Here is a 14,971-nt window from a genome sequence, read left to right as displayed (position 1 = left end):
GTTTATATTTACATCTAACACAATTTCCCAACTCATGTGGAAACGGGGTTTGTAACTCAATAGTTAAGTCTAACTGTGGCCCGCGCACCTTAAGCAGCAAACATTTAAATATATTATGACAATCTTAAAATCCCCACTACAAACAACACTATATAATAAAAGTGCAATCACCAAAATTAACAACAAACACATTGGGCAACACTAGGTACCTTTCACATTTGAACCAATACAGTACTCAATACTGGTACATGGGAATCAATGCTGGTACTCAACGGTCCCACTTCTCGGTACTTTTGTGTGTGTGTGTTTATAAATGTTAAATGTTAAATATAAAACACATTTTTTTTAATGCAACTTTTAAAAATTAGCTGATCACAAAAACTGTGCTGTAAGGTCTTGATTTACTAAGATCCAAATACCACACACTAAACTGCATGTGCAATCAATAAAATTGTGTCTTGCGGGTGAGCTACTAACACTGGGTGGGCAATTGAAAAGTGGTGCAGACGGCCTTATTTAGATGAGGATATTGCGTGCATTCAGGGCTTTTACAGCGAAGGTAATTTTCTGCACATTAAAGGGGAACATTAACACCATTTCAGAAGGGTTAAAACCAATAAAAATCAGTTCCCAGTGGCTTATTTTACTTTTCGAAGTTTTTTTCAAAACTTTACCCATCATGTAATATCCCGAAAAAAGGCTTTAAAGGGCCTGATTTTCGCCCTCTGTGTATCCACCCCCCCATTTTCCTGTGACGTCACTGCGTGACGCCAATACAAACAAACATGGCAGATAGAACAGAAAAATATAGCGACATCAGCTTGGATTCAAATTCGGATTTCAGCGGCTTAAGCGATTCGACAGATAACGCATGTATTGAAACGGATGGTTGGAGTGTGGAGGCAGATAGCGAAAACGAAATTGAAGAAAAAACTGAAGCTATTGAGCCAACGAGGACGAATTAGGCGATCGTTTTCTAACCAACGAGTGCATCTTTTGACCACTGGAGCAACTTAAATCCGTTGATTGGTAAGTGTTTGTTTGGCATTAAATGTGGGTGGAGGGAAAGGCTGGATGCAAATATAGCTACAAAGGTACATACAGCTAGCCTAAATAGCATGTTAGCATCGATTATCTGGCAGTCATGCCGTGACCAAATATGTCTGATTAGCACATAAGTCAATAACATCAACAAAACTCACCTTTGTGATTTTTTTGACTTTATCGTTGGAAATGCAGCTGCTTTGAGTGTCGCAGGATATCCACACATCTCTGTGCCATCTGTCGTAGCATAGCTGTCGTCGGTAAAATGTGCAGAACAAACGAGGGACTTCTCGCATCTTTTGACCACTGGTGTACTTGAATCCGTCGATTGGTATGTGTTTGTTTGGCATTAAATGTGGGTGGAGGGAAAGGCTGGATGCAAATATAGCTACAAATGAGGCAAAATGATGCAATATGTACATACAGCTAGCCTAAATAGCATGTTAGCATAGATTAGCATGCCGTGACCATTGATATGTCTGATTAGCACATTCCACGTAAGTCAACTTGAAACCTTCTCTGTTCGTGTTGTTACACCCTCCGACAACACACCGACGAGGCATGATGTCTCCAAGGTACGGAAAACAGTCGAAAAAACGGAAAATAACAGAGCTGATTTGACTTGGTGTGTGTAATGTGTTTGAGAAAATGCCGGATTGCTTCCTGTTGTGATGTCACAAGTGAAAGGTCATTGCTCCGATAGCGGACAATTGAAAGGCATTTCAATTGCCAAATTCACCCTTTTAGAGTTCGGAAATCGGTTAAAAAAACATATGGTCTTTTTTCTGCAACATCAAGGTATATATTGACGCTTACATAGGTCTGGTGATAATGTTCCCCTTTAATGTTATCATGCTCCTACCTGTGTGCGATGCATTGAACCAGCAGCACACATTTATAATCTGTAACACATTTTCTGTATCGCAGTCTATACGACAGAAACATATGCACACTTACCATATTTTCTGGACTATCAGCCGCTACTTTTCTTCGCTTTGATCCCTGCGGTTTATAAAACGGTGCACCTAATTTATGGATTTTTTTTCCACTAACGGCCAAAATGTTTTGTATTCAATAAATAATTTTCAATACTGACAGAGGCAGAGGACATTCGTATTGTGAAGCACACGCACTAAACCCTGTTCCTCCCTGCTGCCGATGAATCACATTGTGATGCGTGCTAAATAATTACTTTCGCATTTTCTCCTCCCAGTTTTGTGGGCATTTCTTGATCAGCATGTACTCTGCATATATATCGAAATATGGCATCGTTGGATCTTACACTCGATAGTAACAACGAAATTTGATCGGTGGCTAAAAAAGTACCATTCCTATGAGACCCAAAGAGCAACTTCCTTTAGGAAAGCAGACAAATGGGGAACTCAACATGTCAATATGCAATGTTACTATCCTATTTAATATTTACAATGACTTAAGGGGGAAGCAAAAACCAAATTTTCTTACCCGTCGCTCCCTGTTTTTGTGTGTTTGGAAGTCCTGAACATTTTTTATCGAACCATGAGGGAAGATATGTCGGAAATATTTATGAAATATATATATATATATATATATATATATATATATATATATATATATATATATATATATAAATAATAAGATATGCCTTCATCCATTCGAGACGTTTGGAATTCATAAATTTAGTGACATCCTCGCAGTTGCCATTGCTAATCAAAAGTAGCGTTTAGTTCTGATTGATATCTGTCAGTCGACTCAATATGGAAGTGCTAAAAACTGCAACATAGTAGCAGACAATAAGAATGCCCCCCCCCCCCCCCCCCCCAAAAAAAAGCGGCGATTCTGTAGAGACAGTCAGCAAGTGGCTTAAAGACGGTCTGAAAAACATAATCTATGCAAACTTTTGACCAAAGAACCACCATTACATGTTATGTAGACCACAAGGAAGTGTTTAAAATTTAGAAAAAAAACTCACAACAGGACCAGTCTAAGGCTTAGTTCAGTGGTTCTCAACCTTTTTTCAGTGATGTACCCCCTGTGAATATTTTTTTAATTCAAGTACCCCCTAATCAGAGCAAAGCATTTTTGGTTGAAAAAAAGAGATAAAGAAGTAAAATACAGCACTATGTCATCAGTTTCTGATTTATTAAATTGTATAACAGTGCAAAATATTGCTCATTTGTAGTGGTCTTTCTTGAACTCTTTGGGAAAAAAAGATAACTAAAAACTTGGTGGAAAATAAACAAGTGATACAATTATAAATAAAGATTTCTACACATAGAAGTAATCATCAACTTAAAGTGCCCTCTTTGGGGATTGTAATAGAGATCCATCTGGATTCATGAACTTAATTCTAAACATTTCTTCACAAAAAAAGAAAATCCCCACTACAAACAACACTATATAATAAAAGCGTAATCACCAAAATTAACAACAAACACATTGGGCAATCCTACGTACCTTTCACATTTGAACCAATACAGTACCCACTACTGGTACATGGGAATCAATGCTGCTACTCAACAGTCCCACTTCTAGGTACTTTTGTGTGTGTGTTGATAAATGTTAATTGTTAAATATAAAACCAATTTTTTTTAATGCAACTTTTAAAAATTAGCTGATTACGAAAACTGTGCTGTCAAGTCGTTACATTTTTTTTCAAATGACATTTCTGAGTCTCATTGGCAAGTATTATAAAGTAGACTTTGCATGCAATTCCAATACGTTTTGATTGCTGCTTTGTGTAGGCTATAGTGGGTTGCTTAGCTAGGTAGTAGTCTTTGCCATAAAGGTGAATGTGCCAGTCTAGTCTGTTGCACCATACACAATGTTTGTACTGTAAGGGCTTGATATACTAAGATCCAAATACCACATGCTAAACTGCATGTGCAATCAATAAAATTGCGTCTTGCGGGTGAGCTACTAACACTGGGTGGGCAATTGAAAAGTGGTGCAGACGGCCTTATTTACAAACCCTGTTTCCATATGAGTTGGGAAATTGTGTTGGATGTAAATATAAACGGAATACAATGATTTGCAAATCCTTTTCAACCCATATTCAGTTGAATGCACTTGAAAGACAACATATTTGATGTTTGAGACCCCTTTTTGAAAGCAATTTGTAATTCTTAAGTAGGCATTTAATGGTGAATGAAGGACAAAAGACGAGTGACATTTGTTTGTAGTTTTATTTATTCTAAGAGTGTCCCTTTACTGTATATTCTTGGTGGTCCTTTCGGAACTTGGACTACAATGCAGCTTTCTGCGTGGATAGTTTTCCCGAGATGCAAATGAACTGGACCGGACATGGCGTGAAGGTGAATACATGATTTAATTCTTTGACTATAAAACATGCAAACAAAAGGCACTCGCAGCGGAGGTACAAAACTTAACGCAGGGAACAAAACTAGCACTTTGAGGTAAACTGTGGACATGAAACAAAAGACACTAACTGTGGCATAAATAAACAAAAATGTACTGGCGGTGACATGAGCAGGGCAGCATGAACTATGAAAATTGCAAGACAGAATAAAAACAGCATGAATGGAGTGATGACGCCAGATGACCAACTGAAATAAAAATGACATGATTGAAACAGGTGTGTGCGTGAGACAGGCGAATCTAATGGGTCGCCATGGTGACAAAACAAGGGAGTGAAAAAACAGGAAGCGATGGAGTCTTATCAATTAATCAATCAATCAATGTTTATTTATATAGCCCTAAATCACAAATGTCTCAAAGGACTGTACAAACCATTACGACTACGACATCCCCGGAATAACCCACATAAAGGCAAGGAAAACTCACACCCAATGGGCAGGGAGAATTCACACCCAGTGGGACGCCAGTGACAATGCTGACTATAAGAAACCTTGGAGAGGACCTCAAATGTGGGCAACCCCCCTCCCTCTAGGGGACCGAAAGCAATGGATGTCGAGCGGGTCTAACATGATACTGTGAAAGTTCAATCCATAGTGGATTGTCTTAAACAATACAGAACTAAACAAAACATGATCACAAGACATGACAGGTCCATTTTAGAAACATTTAAAGGAGTTCCTTTATATTTAGAGATGGGAAAGATCATTTACTGTAAGATTAGCAATAGGGAGTTAGATTTGTATCCAGCTGTACATGGAGCACTTTAACTTGATTTATTTATGAGAGACTGATAAAGCATGAATATGTGTGTCACCTATCCACTACATTTAATTTCATTTATTGGGTAGCTGAGATAGGCGCCAGCGCCCCCCGCGACTCCGAAAGGGAATAAGCGGTAGAAAATGGATGGATGGATGGTTTAATTAATTAATTGTTTTTTCAAAATCCATTTAAAACATGAAGTGAGCTGGAAAGTTTTGTGTGCCTAAATGTTGAATCACATATGTTATAAATATTTACTTGTTTACTGGGTTTCTGCTATTTGTGTACAATGTGTAGTAAAATATCATTTGTAAACACCGCATTGCATATTTATCTCATATAGTTAAAGTCATTTTCTAGTAATTAGGCTGTGATTAGGCCGAGCTTTGATTCATGCAGGTAGAACTGAGAATACAAATAAAAAGGATTAAGGCTAAGATTTATTTATAAATGAGGCACCACTTCATTTAACATCATACCAAAGACCCGACGTGTTTTCACAATAATTGCTGATCCAATGTTTCTTAGTTGCAATCCTATTCTGCCTGTAACTCCTTCATCGCGTTTCATGAAGCCAATTTTTTTCTGGCCCGCCACAAATAGATTTGGACCGCCACAATTTGGTGCTGCTGTAGCTGTTATGTGGGAGGATGAGTTGTAACTGCTGCTTAATTTCAGGAACAAAATGTGGATTTCAGAATTGGGGGACACACTACTGGCTTGCATACAGGGAGTGTGGTTTGAAGAGATTAAATGCATGTTTTGAAGTAATATGGATGGGAAACAAACTATTCAATTTTTTGTACGAAACTAGCAGAATTGAATAAACTATTTTACTTTGGTTTTTCAAGATTATGTTTAATGTTTGTATGTTCTAGCTCAGTGGTTCTCAACCTTGAACATGTTTTTAATTCAAGTATCCCCTAATCAGAGCAGAGCATTTTTATAAAGATAAAGAAGAAAAATACAGCACTATGTCATCAGTTTCTGATTTATTAAATTGTATAACAGTGCAAAATATTGCTCATTTGTAGTGGTCTTTCTTGAACTATTTGGAAAAAAAGATATAAAAATAACTAAAAACTTGTTGAAAAATAAACAAGCGATTCAATTATAAATAAAGATTTCTACACATAAAAGTAATCATCAACTTAAAGTGCCCTCTTTGGGGATTGTAATAGAGATCCATCTGGATTCATGAACTTCATTCTAAACATTTCTTTACAAAAAATGAAATCTTTAACATCAATATTTATGAAACATGTCCACAAAAAATCTAGCTGTCAACACTAAATATTGCATTGTTGCATTTCTTTTTACAGTTTATGAACTTACATTCATATTTTGTTGAAGTATTATTCAATAAATATATTTATAAAGGATTTTTGAATTATTGCTATTTTCAGAATATTTTGAAAAAATCTCACGTACCCCTTGGCATACCTTCAAATCCCCCCATTTGAGAACCACTGTTCTAGCTGGAAATCAAACGATATTTGCTGTAACAAAACATTGATATTTAAGCACCCACACTACCAGGCATCACAGACACTTCAATGTGAATTGAACCATATTTATATAGTACTTTTCTCTTGAGACACGAAGCGCTCTACTCAATGAAACCTATTATCTGCAATCTTAAAGCTACAGTGTGGGTGGCACTGGGTGCAGGTTGTTGAAGTGTCTTGCCCAAGGACTCAATAGCAGTGACTAGGATGGCAGAAGCGGGGATCGAACCTGGAATCTTCAAGTTGCTGGCTTGGCTGCTCTACCAACTGAGCCACTCCATCCCAGTTCCCCCACATTTTCAATTCATTTCACCTCATTTCCTTAGCGCAAGTTTCAGACAACAACATAACCTATAAGTAACTATAATTGGAGCACTAGACTCCACTTGTTTGGATATTTTATTTGTCTTCCTCAGTTTGTGATTCATACTACAGTGTGGAGTCCAACTCACTGCTATTTTGCATGTGACTGCTGAGTGCTGACAAATCATTGTCACGTTGGTAAAAATGCATCGCCAGAAAGTCAATTAAAGTTTATTTATATAGCCCCTTAACTACAAATGCCTCAAAGAGATGCACAAACCACAATGACATATATATACTTTTGTTTTGTTTTTTGTTTTTTAAATGTATTTATACAATTTTTTTACATTTTTTATTTAAACAATACTCACAAAATGTAAAGGATATCAATCTAATTTCACCTGTACAAGTTACAGTGTATTTTAGCCACATCCTGAAATATATACCAGAAGCCAAAAAAACCTTCATTTTCTCAGCTACAATCGAGCGGAAGGTGGCGTACACCCTGGACAACTCGCCACCTCATCACAGGGCCAACACAACGCAGTCACGGGGAGGACATGCAAACTCCACACAGAAAGATCCCGAGCCCGGGATTGAATCCAGGACTACTCAGGACGTTCATATTGTGAGGCAGACTAACCCCTCTTCCACCGTGCTGCCCTTGTTAGAAATCCCACTGTTTATATTAAACATGATTCTCTGAGAGCGCTGTTTTGTCCTCCTAATTTTGGCGGTCCTTGAACTCACCGTAGTTTGTTTACATGAATAACATTATTCAATGATGCTAGAGAAAGACATATTTTATGCCACTCATTTTGTCTCATTTTGTCCACCAAACTTATATGCTTTGCTGATGTTATTGTCTTGTGTTGAGTGCTTATCAAGCATATTTGGTCAGTGCATGACTGCAAGCTAATCGATGCTAACATGCTATTTAGGCTAGCTATATATCCATCCATCCATCCATCCATCCATTTTCTACCGCTTATTCCCTTTCGGGGTTGCGGGGGGCGCTGGCGCCTATCTCAGCTACAATCGGGCGGAAGGCAGGGTACACCCTGGACAAGTCGCCACCTCATCGCAGGGCCAACACAGATACACAGACAACATTCACACTCACATTCACACACTAGGGCCAATTTTAGTGTTGTCAATCAACCTATCCCCAGGTGCATGTCTTTGGAAGTGGGAGGAAGCCGGAGTACCCGGAGGGAACCCACGCATTCACGGGGAGAACATGCAAACTCCACACAGAAAGATCCCGAGCCTGGATTTGAACCCAGGACTGCAGGAACTTCGTATTGTGAGGCAGACGCACTAACCCCTCTGCCACCGTGAAGCCCCTAGCTATATATATGTATATATATATATATATATCTATATATATATATATATATATATACATGAGTGTGTGTGTGTGTATTTACATGTGTATGTGTGTATCCATACTTGTATATATGTATATACTAATAAATATTTTTATACATATATACACATTTAAATCTATATTTTACTAACTATATACATGTATATAAAAAAAATATATATGTATATAGAATGTATATATGTACATATATATATATATTCATTCATTATATGTATGTGTATATATATATATATATATTTATATATATATATATATATATATATATATATATATATATACATATATATATATATATATATATATATATATATATATATATAATGTATACATATATTCGTTCATTATATATACATATTAGGGCTGTGAATCTTTGGGTGTCCCACGATTCGATTCAATATCGATTCATGGGGTCACGATTCGATAATATATCAATTTTTTCGATTCAATTCTCGATTCAAAAACAATTTTTTTTCCTGATTTAAAACGATTCTGTATTTATTCATCACATAGGATTTCGGCAAGATCTACCCAGTCTGCTGACATGCTAGCAGAGTAGTAGATTTTTAAAAAAAAAGCTTTTATAATTGTAAAGGACAATGTTTTATCAACTGATTGCAATAATGTAAATTTGTTTTAACTATCAATCGAACCAAAAATATGACTTATTTTATTTTTGTGAATACATTGGACACAGTGTGTTGTCAAGCTTATGAGATGCGATGCAAGTGTAAGCCACTGTGACACTACTGTTCTTTTTTTTATTTTTATAAATGTCTAATGATAATGTCAATGAGGGATTTTTAATCACTCCTATGCTGAAATTATAACTAATATTGATACTGTTGTTGATAATATACTTTTAACTAACTCCATTTAGGGACTTTAACCAATTGAGTTGCGCTTAACATTGCAAGTACTGCTCATGGAGGTGATGATGAATTGCGAACAGATTTTGCCTACGTCATAAAATGTGGGCGTGGCCTTGTGCAGAAGTTTCCTCCCTTGGCTTTTGGTCATTTTACGTGAAACATTCAAAACTCAGCACCACTGACTTAGATCCTGTTCTCTAAAGGTAGAAATGATGATGATGACACCCTGAAGTGCCCCATGTGTTCATATCTACTCGTAGTGGGCGGGGCCTGGCGGAAAAAACTGAGCCACGCCATCATCAATTTAACTGTCACTTCTGCACTTAAAAACCTCAAAAGGGTATGTTGGCCACATGCGTGGACAACACCTTTTAGCTCTTATTTCCAAAATTGTGTACGATACTGAACTGCGTCTTTTTTGCTTATGTGGTCACCATCTGGTGGTGTCAGAAGAGTATAACATACAATGGAATTTGAAAAAAAAAAAGTGTAAAAATAAAGAATTTGGTCACTAAACATGAAGTACACGTTTGTTACTTATGGACTAAGTACATCATATAAAAAGATGATTCTTAGTTTTTATTCTAATTAGGGTCCAATAAGCCTAAATAGCCAAGAAAAAAAAAAAAAAAAAGCATGTAAACCAGGGGTGTCCAAAGTGCGGCCCGGGGGCCATTTGCGGCCCGCAGCTAATTGTTTACCGGCCCGCCACACATTCTGCAAAAATAGCAAAATTGATAGTGTTGTAAAAATAAAAAATAAACATTTAAAAAAAGTGGAATGAGGTGAAATCTAATGAGAAAAAGTGCACAAAGCTGCCATGCATTCTTTATTTTCTTTTTTCCCATTGCTAAAAAAAAAAAGACCCAGAAAAAATCTATGTTATAATGAATTATTACTTTAAAAATATCACTTTAAAATGTTTTAAGTGGAAAAAATTGTCAGAGTTATTTGTTGATGAACCCCAAGATGCAGAGACGGAGGCAGGCATAGAATATGAAAACATGATTTAATTATAACTAAAGAACAAACAAAAAGCACGCACGTGGGCGGAATAACAAACTAAGGGAGCTAGCACTGGAAGCTAGAAAACAAAAATGAACTTTAACATGGAAGCTAGTGGATAGCAAACATAAAAACTGGAAATAACTTATGCTAACAGAAACAGCCTACCGCTACGACGACCAGGCCAAAATGTAGCATGGCAGGTAGTAGCTGTAACAAAACGACGTGACAGGTAGCACGACAAGAGTGACATGTGGCAACGACAATACAATGATCCAGCAACTGACACAAGACAAAGCAGGTACAAATAGGAGCGGGCTGATAGGAAAGAGGTGTGGCCAGGTGCCAATCAGCTGCAGCTGAGGAGAAACACAGCACTCAGGGGAAAAGACAGGAAGCTGACAAAATAAGAGCACTATACAGGAACTAAAGACAGGAGATACTAAACACAGAGGAAACAGACAAATGCAGAGGAAAAAAATAAAACATAGACAAACTGTCAGGGGAAAGCCTGACAAAAATATTGCATATGTTGTGTGGTTGCCGTATAAAAACATCAAAGTTTTGACAAAAGAGCATAAAACAAACAAAATAATAGTCCAAACTTAAAATCGACGAATATATCGGAAGTTTATCTTGAAATTTAAGTGTTAAAAGTTAAAAAAACAAAAACTACAAAAAATGCATAACTTTATGAGTGGGGAACCTTTCGGATCACAAATATATTTAGTAGGATATTATTTAACTTTTCACTGTGATTACTCAAAAATATTAAATAATTAAAATCAACATTGTCCTGCATTATTGATCTTTGAGGGCTTTAATTGCTAAGTAAAGGAACTCTCCTGAAGGAATCAATAACTATCTATCTATCTATCTATCTATCTATCTATCTATCTATCTATCTATCTATCTATCTATCTATCTATCTATCTATCTATCTATCTATCTATCTATCTATCTATCTATCTATCTATCTATCTATCTATCTATCTATCTATCTATCTATCTATCTATCTATCCATCTATCTATCTATCTATCTATCTATCTATCTATCTATCTATCCATCCATCCATCCATCCATCCATCCATCCATCCATCCATCTATCTATCTATCTATCTATCTATCTATCTATCTATCTATCTATCTATCTATCTATCTATCTATCTATCTATCTATCTATCTATCTATCCATCCATCTATCTATCTATCTATCTATCTATCTATCTATTTATCTATCTATCTATCTAAATACTGCATATTTCAGTTTTACTATACAAAACAAAGTTGTCTTTGACAGAAAAGGCATAAAACCTTATTTGTTTTACTTTATATCAACTTCAAGTTGATATAGAGAATTACTGTAAGCATTAAATAAAAAATAAAAAATTATAATCTGACTTATTTTTAACATTTTAGTAACTGAGACCCTCTAGGCTCCCCAGGAGCCCTAAGGATTAAAAAAAAATAAATCCATAAATTTTGTTATGGTTTGAAAATGAAAAATATCAAAATGGCCCTTGCATTTTGTATTTCTATAGTGGTTCGTATATTGTACAGGATTGATTATTATTTTTATTGGATAGTAGTCTGTTTATTTCAATTGTCATTTTTTTTCCTTTATTACCTTTTGTGTTATTTATTTCACCCCATATTTGTTCCCACTACCGCACCTTAAAGGGGAACATTATCACAATTTCAAAAGGGTTAAAAACAGTAAAAATCAGTTCCCAGTGGCTTGTTTTGTTTTCCGAAGTTTTTTTCAAAATGTTACACCTCCCGGAATATCCCTAAGAAAAGCTTTAAAGTTCTTGATTTTCACTATTTGCGTTGCGACTGTCCATTTCCCTGTGACGTCATACAGGGCTGCCAATACAAACAACATGGCGGTTACCACAGAGAGATATAGCGACATTAGCTCGGGTTCCGACTCGGATTTCAGCGGCTTAAGCGATTCAACAGATTACGCATGTATTGAAACAGATGGTCGGAGTATGGAGGCAGATAGCGAAAACGAAATTGAAGAAGAAACTGAAGCTATTGAGCGAATAGCTATTGACGCTATTCGGCCATAGCATGGGTGTACCTAATGAAGTGGCCCATAGCATGGCTGTCTGATTAGCATCGCCGGCAAAATGTGCAGACCAAACGAACGGGACTTTCCCATCTTGTGACAGTGGAGCAAATTAAACATGTCGATTGGTAAGTGTTTGTTTCGCATTAAATGTGGGTATCTAGTTTCAAATGTACATACAGCTAGCGTAAATAGCATGTTAGCATCGATTAGCATAGCATGTTAGCATCGATTAGCTGGCAGTCATGCTGCTACGAAATATGTCTGATTAGCACATAAGTCAACAACATCAACAAAACTCACCTCTGTGATTTAGTTGACTTAATCGTTGCAAATGCTTCTGCAGGTTATCCATACATCTCTGTGCCATGTCTGTCATCGCCGGTAAAATGTGGAGACACTCTGGCACATTTAATGGGGGTCTGGTGGCAGACATTTCCGCATCTTCGAGCCAGTGGTGCAACTTGAATCCCTCCCTGTTAGTGTTGTTACACCCTCCGACAACACACCGACGAGGCATGATATCTCCAAAGTTCCAAAAAATTGTCGAAAAAACGGAAAATAACAGAGCTGAGACCCGGTGTTTGTAAAGTGAAAATGAAAATGGCGGGTGTATTACCTCAATGACGTCACGTTCTGACGTCATCGCTACAAGACCGATAAACAGAAAGGCGTTTAATTCGCCAAAATTCACCCATTTAGAGTTCGGAAATCGGTTAAAAAAATATATGGTCTTTTTTCTGCACCATCAAGGTATATATTGACGCTTACATAGGTCTGGTGATAATGTTCCCCTTTAAGTTGGAGTCCTTAATCTCGTTATATGCAAATATAATGACAATAAAGTCCATTCTATTCTATTCTATGCTTAAATTTTTCCGTGTGCGGCCCTCTGTGGAAAAAGTTTGGACACCCCTGATGTAAACAAACTGCATTATTAATAAATTATATTAATAAGGTGATCAGATATCAATACTAAACTGATGTGGATGATCAATTGTTGCAGTTTACTCCACTAGTCCAGACCTTTGTCATAATTGGTAGAAATGATGATGATGATGATGATGATGATGATGATGATGATGACACCTTGCAGTGCTCACAGCCATTTGAAGTGGGCGGAGCCTGAAGGCGAAATCGTTCCCCACGCCATTATCAATCAAACTGTCATTACTTCACTTTAGATGATCGGATCTTCTTCCAAACTGACATTGGGCTCTAAGGTCAGGGTCCAGCCATGCCTAGACTTTAACACCGATCCTCACAACCCCCCCATGTGGTGGTGACTTGTCCAGAGTGTACCCCGCCTTCCGCCCGAATGCAGCTGAGATAGACTCCAGCACCCCCCACCACCCCAAAAAGGGACAAGTGATAGAAAATGGATGGATAACTTCCTTCCATATCTTTGATTTTCCAGAAATGTTTGATGATCAGGATCCTCTTGTCAGGATCCCCAGCAGGAACATTCAGAAGCTGCAGTACATACAAAATAGTGCTACGAGGATCCTGATGAGAGTGCGGAAATACGACCACATCACACCAACTCTCAAAACCCTTCACTGGCTTCCTGTTCCACTCAGGATTGAATTCAAAATCTCCCTACTAACTCACCAGTGCCTCCATGGAAATGCCCCCCTCTACCTCAAAGTACTACTCACCCCCAAATCCTCTACACGACACCTCCGCTCCATACAGGCTAACCTCCTTCAACCTCCACGGACAAAGCTACGAACAATGGGAGACCGGGCTTTCTGCTCCGCTGCTCCCAGTCTGTGGAACGCTCTCCCTGACCACCTGAGGGCACCACAGACTGTGGATGCTTTTAAAAAAGGCTTAAAAATCCATCTTTTAAAAAAAAAAAGCCTTTGTATAGACATGCATGCTGTTTATAGCTATTGGGCTGTTTCTAGTTTCTAAGTTTATATTTTTATTTATTTTTATTATTTATTATTTATAGGGACGGCATGGCGCAGTGGGGAGAGTGGCCGTGCGCAACCCGAGGGTCCCTGTTTCAATCCCCACCTAGTACCAACCTGGTCAAGTCCGTTGTGTCCTGAGCAAGACACTTCACCCTTGCTCCTGATGGGTGCTGGTTAGCGCCTTGCATGGCAGCTCCCTCCATCAGTGTGTGAATGTGTGTGTGAATGGGTAAATGTGGAAGTATTGTCAAAGCGCTTTGAGTACCTTGAAGGTAGAAAAGCGCTATACAAGTACAACCCATTTATCATTTATTTATTTATTATCTTTTTACTATTATTATTATTATTACTATTTTTTACACTGTGGCCCTTTGAGGTTGTTTGCTCAACGTAAAGTGCTTTTTTTGTTTAACAAATAAAATCTATTATTATTATTATTATGGTGGATCACAGTAATGGGTGGGCTGCAATTGCATTGCTGCAGTGTTACCAACATTGCCCCCTGGTGGTTGAAAATCATAACAGCCATAATTTCCTTCGACATGCTCCGATTTTCCTGAAAATTGTTGATGGTGGGTTAACTGTACGACAAATGTGACAAATGTATTGCCCGCTGGTAGTGAAATACTACATCAATCAATCAATGTTTATTTATATAGCCCTAAATCACAAGTGTCTCAAAGGGCTGCACAATACACAACGACATCCGCGGTACAGAGCCCACATATGGGCAAGGAA

The sequence above is a fragment of the Nerophis ophidion genome, linkage group LG25 (genome assembly GCF_033978795.1).
Source record: "Nerophis ophidion isolate RoL-2023_Sa linkage group LG25, RoL_Noph_v1.0, whole genome shotgun sequence".
Classification (NCBI taxonomy): domain Eukaryota; kingdom Metazoa; phylum Chordata; class Actinopteri; order Syngnathiformes; family Syngnathidae; genus Nerophis; species Nerophis ophidion.
Note: the sequence above shows the minus strand (reverse complement) of the source record.